The sequence below is a fragment of the Camelus dromedarius genome, chromosome X, assembly GCF_036321535.1.
Source record: "Camelus dromedarius isolate mCamDro1 chromosome X, mCamDro1.pat, whole genome shotgun sequence".
In the NCBI taxonomy this organism is placed as follows: domain Eukaryota; kingdom Metazoa; phylum Chordata; class Mammalia; order Artiodactyla; family Camelidae; genus Camelus; species Camelus dromedarius.
The window spans coordinates 106136343-106142615 of NC_087472.1; the positions used below are offsets into that span (position 1 = coordinate 106136343).

Here is a 6273-nt window from a genome sequence, read left to right on the forward strand (position 1 = left end):
TCCACACAAAGACTGGTACCCAAATAACAGCATTATTTATAATCGCCAAAAAGTGAAAGGAACCAAAATAATTCACTAACTGGTGAACGGGGAAACAAAATGTGGTATCTTCATACAATGGAATAGTGTTCAGCAATAAAAAGAATGCTACAGTGTGGATAAACCTTGAAAATATTATGCTATATGAAAGAAGTCAGACACAGAAGATCACATACTGTGCTCACTTTGGCAGCACATATACTAAAAATTGAAACGATACAGAGAAGTCCAGCATGGCCCCTGTGCAAGGATGACATGCAAATTCAGGAGGCGTTCCATATTTTTTCATGACAAAGGCAATAGTATTGTAGTATATAAATGTATCAAAACAACATATTGTATACCTTAAATTTATACAATGCTACACATCAAATGTATTTAATATTTAAAAAGACCATATACTGCATTATGCTATTTATATGAAATGTCCAGAACAGGCAAATCTATAGACAGAAAGTAGATTAGCTAGGGCTGGGGGTATATGTGAGAGGTGGGGATGGGGAGTAACAGCTAGTAAGTATTGAGTTTCTTTTGGGGGTGATGAAAATGTTCTAAAATTAGAGTGTGGTGATGGTTGCACACTTTTGTAAATAAACTAAAAACCACTGAATTGTACACTTTACATGGGTGAATTTTATGATATGTAATTTATATTCCATTAAAGCTGTTAAGGGGGTATATAGCTCACATGGTAGAGTGTGTGCTTAGCATGTATGAGGTTCTGGGTTCAATCCCTGGTACTTCTTCTAAGAATAAATAAGTAAATAAATCTAATTACCTACCCCCACACACGAGAAAAGCTGTTAACATATATTGCATAGGTCTAGATGAAATATTTCATGAATGAAAATTGAGGTTCATCTATCAGGCCAGAAGCTTGGTTGGTAAGCTTCCACTGTCCTGTTCATCAGGCCTGAAAATGCAGGTCTGAACAAAGAGAGATTTGTCCCTATCTCTATGTTCCCTTCCATTCCAACCTTCTCTGCATCTCCCAAATTAATGATATATCAAGTTTTACTGATTCTGATTCCACTGTTGCCATGACATACAATGGAATCGCAGATCAGTTGACTCATTCACATGTGTTCAATGAAGGCAAAACTTCATTTTAGTAGAGTAGGTGGTACCTACTTTCTGGAGGATGCAGGAGCATTTAAAGTCCTCACACCTCAAAGAGTTCCCTTTTCTATTCTGTCCCCGACTCCCTTTGCTTCCTTTGGCCTAGGCTTTCATTCTAACAGTTTCTGTCAAATGTATACTAAACAAAGTGTTTCATTAATGGATTTTGATCTAGATGGAGGAAAGATTCCAGTGTCTCGCCACAGGACCATGTTGTTATCAGCATCACTGAAGACGTAGACTCCTCGAATTCAATTCATTAGTTACTCAAGGATTGAAGGGGCATAAAAGATATTAGGTAATAGAGTTAAGATTAAAAAGTATCTCAATAAAGTGCAACAGTGCTGAAACAAACAAAATAAAATTAAATAAGAATAGATACACTGTAAAAGTTCAATAAATCCATTTCAGATGAACAGAATGAAGGAGACCCAGCTTCGTAATCACTCATTTAAAAGAAATTGGTGGGATGTAAATTGGTGCAGCCACTGTGGAAAACAGTAGGGAGGGTCCTCAAAAAAACCCTAAAAATAGAACTACTATATCATCCCACTGCTGGATATATATCCAAAGAAAATGAAAACATCAGTTGGAAAAGATACATGCACCCAATGTTCATGGCAGCATTATTATTTTTTTAATTGAAGTATAGTCAGGTACAATGTGTCAATTTCTGCTGTACGGCAAAATGTCCCAGTCATGCATATATATACATATATTTGTGGCAGCATTATTTACAATTGCCAAGATACAGAAGCAACCACAGATGACTGGATAAAGATGTGGTACACACACACACACACACACACACACACACTGGAATACTACTCAGCCATAAAAAGAATGAGCTTTTGTCATAAGCAGTGACATGGATGGACTTGGAGGGTATCATGTTTAGTGAAATAAGTCAGAAAGAGAAAGACAAATATTGTATGATGACATAGCAGAATCTAAAAAATACAATGAACTAGTGAATATAACAAAAAAGAAATAGATTCACAGATAAAGAGAACAAACTAGTGGTTACCAGTGGTGAGAGGGGAGAGAGGAGGGGCAAGATAAGTTTAGGGGTTTAAGAGATAGAAACCACTATGTATAAAATAAGCTACAAGGATGTATTGTACAACATGGGGAATGTAGCCAATATTTTATAATAACTATAAATGGAGTATAACCTTTAAAATTTGTGAATCACTCTGTTGTACATCTGAAACTTATATGATATTGTAAATCAATGATACCTCAAAAAAAGATGGTGAGTTTTATATGCCAACAATTTCCATGTGAATCAGATATATCATTTATTTATAAAAAGAATATTATGTTCATGAGCAGCAGTAATAGAAGTGAAGAGTTGAGTTGACATTTGGAGTACTACATACATTTCTGAATGTAATATTTTAAGAGATATATTACAGAGTAGTCATTCAATGGCCCTCAACAAATAATTGAGCCAGCGGTATCAGACACCATGCTTGTTTCAGGGAATATAGGGAAACAGAAGAAAACAAGGTCCTTGTTCTTGTGAAGCTTCTAAGCTATCAGGAAGGCAGGTCTTGAGTCAGTCATTACCAGCACGGTGAGTCTTACAGAGAGAGGGGGCAGGGCTCAGGAGAGCAGGAAAGGGTGGACCCAGCCTAGATGTCCTTTCACAGGAAGGTAACCTGGATGGGGAGGGGTCTGGAAATAGTAAGACATAGTTGAGAGGTGTAGGAATGGATAATCTAGATGAGAGAGAATTGATGGGGTGTGGCTGAAGTGTAGTTATGTGAATGAAGACTCAACCAGAGAATATATATATGTATAACTGAATCACTATGTCGTACATCAGAAACTAACACAACACTGCAAATCAACTATGCATCAATTTAAAAAAATGTTAAAAGAAAAAAAAACCAAAACAAAGAACCAACCAGATAAAAGGATTAGGATCACTAGGGAGAAATTAGGAGGATGAAGACTTTCTGTGTGGGTAACTTCCTCAGACAACAGAGGAGGTGGCTTAATACGACAGGGAGCTTGCCAACACAGAAAGTGTTCAAGCTGATGACCTTGCGTTGGACTAGATCAGGGGTCAGCAAACATTTTCTGTAAAGGGTCAGAGAGTAAACATGTTCGGCTTTTCAGTCTGCATAGTCTCTGTCGCAACTAGTCACCTCTGCTGCTGTATAAAGAAGAGAGTCACAGATAACACATAAATAAATGAACGTGGCTGCGTTCCAACAAGACTGCATTTCTGGGCCCTGATATTTGCATTTTGTATAATCTTCACATGGCATGAGATAGTCTTCTTTTGATTTTTTTTCCCCCAACATCCTCAGCTGGTGGGCTGTGAAAATACAGGCAGTGGGACAGATTCAGCCCACAGGTGCAGTTTGCCAATCCCTGGACGAGATGACATTGGAGACTGCTCCCAGTTCTGTGACTCTGAGTCTGGGGAAAACCTGAGAGACATGGTGTGTCCTTTTAAACTCATCATCTTTTTCCAAGAATTATAACTATAGGTAATACTAATTGAGACCAAAGCACAGAGAATGCTTCACTGCCACAAAGTGGGGAACTGGAATTTGAACCCAGACAGCCTGGCTCCAGAATTATGTTTCTGTATACTCTTTTAGTTAATCCATGCGGCAAACCTGGAAGGCAAGCACTTCTGGTCATGCTGCGCTATAGCAGGAAAACAGGCAAGGGGGTGAGTGCTGCGGGCAGAGCTCATTCTGACACTTAACTCCCCCAGCCCCACCCCTGACTGTGAAGTCAGTTTACCAGATGAGCTGGGCTCAGCCACAGTTCAGGTAAAGACTGGCAGCTCACCGACTGGCAAGTCCAGGAAATGGTGGCAGGCATAGTGTTGAGCCGCTGGAACTGGTGATGCCGAGTAAGTGTGGAAAGGCAGGAAGAATGAATAAACAAAGAATCCAGAAAAGCAAGGAAACTTAACTGTTTGTCCCGAAGTTTGGCCTAGGGGAGAGCCCTGCTTCAATTTCTCTTCTGTAAAATGAAAAATGAAGGATAATATTAATATTCACCAGTCTCACCCAAGGGTATTGAGTAAATTAATTAATGCCAATAAACTGCTTGAGGTATTTAGATGGGAACAAAAAAAAATCAAGAACAAGTACAGCAGGGCAGTTGGTTTGCATTTATTGTTGCATTTATTAAATTGACACTCTCCTGGTCTTTGGGAGGCTTTATGAATAAACAACAGCATATTAATTATTCTCAGAAAAAAAGTGTATTAATTATTCTTATCACCCTGAGAAGACCAAGTCTAAATGTCAAGAGACAACGGGCACTATGACCGGGAGATTTTGGACAGCCAGTGACTAACAGTCTCTGAAATCTCTTTACTGCTTCTGTCAGCCTATCATTCTGTCATGGGAATGACAGTTTCAGCCTCTGTGTTGCCTTTCTTCTAAGAAATTGGAGCACGAAATCCCTGCATTTAGGAGTTCTTGTCACATGATGGTAGTCTTCTGCCTCCTAGAAGGTACCATGTTGTAGAAAGGAGGGGATTGGACAGACAAGACAAGAGAGCTGGCTGGGCTGAGGCCCCAGCACAGAATTTAAGTAGGACACTGATTTGTGGCCCCCTCGTCCAGGAGGCCCTCTCTGATTTCCAGGCTGAGTTGGATGTCTGTTCTCCATACCTCAAGAGTACCCAGTACACCTCTATTCTACTACATATGCCCTTTTGAAATTGTTGATTTGCTCATTGGTAGATTGGACACTCCTCAAAGGCAAGACTGTTTTGTCAAGGTCTTGTCTGCAAACACTGCAAAGCTGAGCAGGTTGTAGGCTCACAGTAAACATTCCATAACAATAAACTGTCCTTGGCTGGCTCATCAGGAAAACGGGAGAACAGTATGAGAGAGTTATTAACGTCTCTTCTGGTCTTGAGAGTTAGATAAATACCACTCTTCTAACTCCCAAATAGACTCTCATACAGGTGGGTTGTCCTCTGGCTTGAGAGGGAGTAGGGGAGAGAGTCTCAAAGGAGCAAGAAGTTGATGTGACTAGATCCTTCCCTTCCTATGGAACAGATATTCCCTTCTCAACTTGGCATCTGGAGGGATTCATTTTCGAACAGTGCCACTCTTAACACTCCTCTGCTCACAGCCCTCTAAGCGATCCCCCATCTTGCCTGGAGTAAAAGCCACAATCCTAATGACCACTGAAAGATGAGTAGATAAAGAAAATGTGGTGTATATGTATATATAATGGAATAGCACTCAGCTCTAAAAAAATGAATGAAATAATGCCATTTGCAGCAACATGGATGGACATAGAGATGATCACACTAAGTGAAGTAACCAGAAAGAGAAAGAAAAATACCATATGACATCACTTATATGTGGAATCTACAAAAGTGACACAAACGAACTTATTTACAAAACAGAAACAGACTCCTAGACATAAAAAACAAATTTATGTTTACCAGAGGGGGAAAGGGGGAGGGATAATGAAAGAGTTTGGGATTAGCAGATACAAACTACTATAGGTAAAATAGATAAACAAGATCCTGCTGTAGAGCAGAGAACTCTACTCAACTATATTATCCATTCTAATAACCTACAATAGAAAAGGGAAAAAAGCCACAATCCTTCCCATGACCTCTAGACAGTGTACTGGCTGCTCTTCCCCTCACTCACCTCTCTGACTCACTCCAGTCCAGCCACACGAGAGTCCTGACTATTCCTCCAACTTACGGCGTAACTTCCATCCTCAGGGGCCAAACCCTTGCAGTTCCTTCCTCCTGGAACTTTCCCCCGTAGATATACCAGTGGCTTGCTCTCTCACATGCTTCAAATCAGTCAAAAAGTACCTTCATAGGCAGATCTATTCTGACCACCTACTGACAGTTTGCAGTCTCCCTTCCAGCACTCCCCGTCCCCTTGGCTGATTTCTTTCTTTCCATAATGCTTGTTTCCTTTCATTAGACTATAAAAGTTACTTTTACTTTCTCGGCTCTTTGAGCTGGTGCTTTTGACTGTCTTGATCACTGCTGTGTCCCAGCACCTAGACGCCTACCAGGCATGCAGCATGGGACTCAATGAATGTGTGTTGTATGAATGGACACGACCAAGGCAGCACAATGAGGTGAGCGTGAGCCTC

At 40.2% G+C, this 6273-nt stretch overlaps 1 non-coding gene across 1 annotated transcript; it reads left to right on the forward strand.

Moving 5' to 3' along the window:
- The first annotated feature begins 216 nt into the window (after positions 1 to 216).
- Positions 217 to 324, forward strand: LOC116151145 (U6 spliceosomal RNA). Its single transcript, XR_004134921.1, has one exon. It is a non-coding gene; the product is annotated as a U6 spliceosomal RNA (small nuclear RNA).
- Positions 325 to 6273: the final 5949 nt, after the last annotated feature.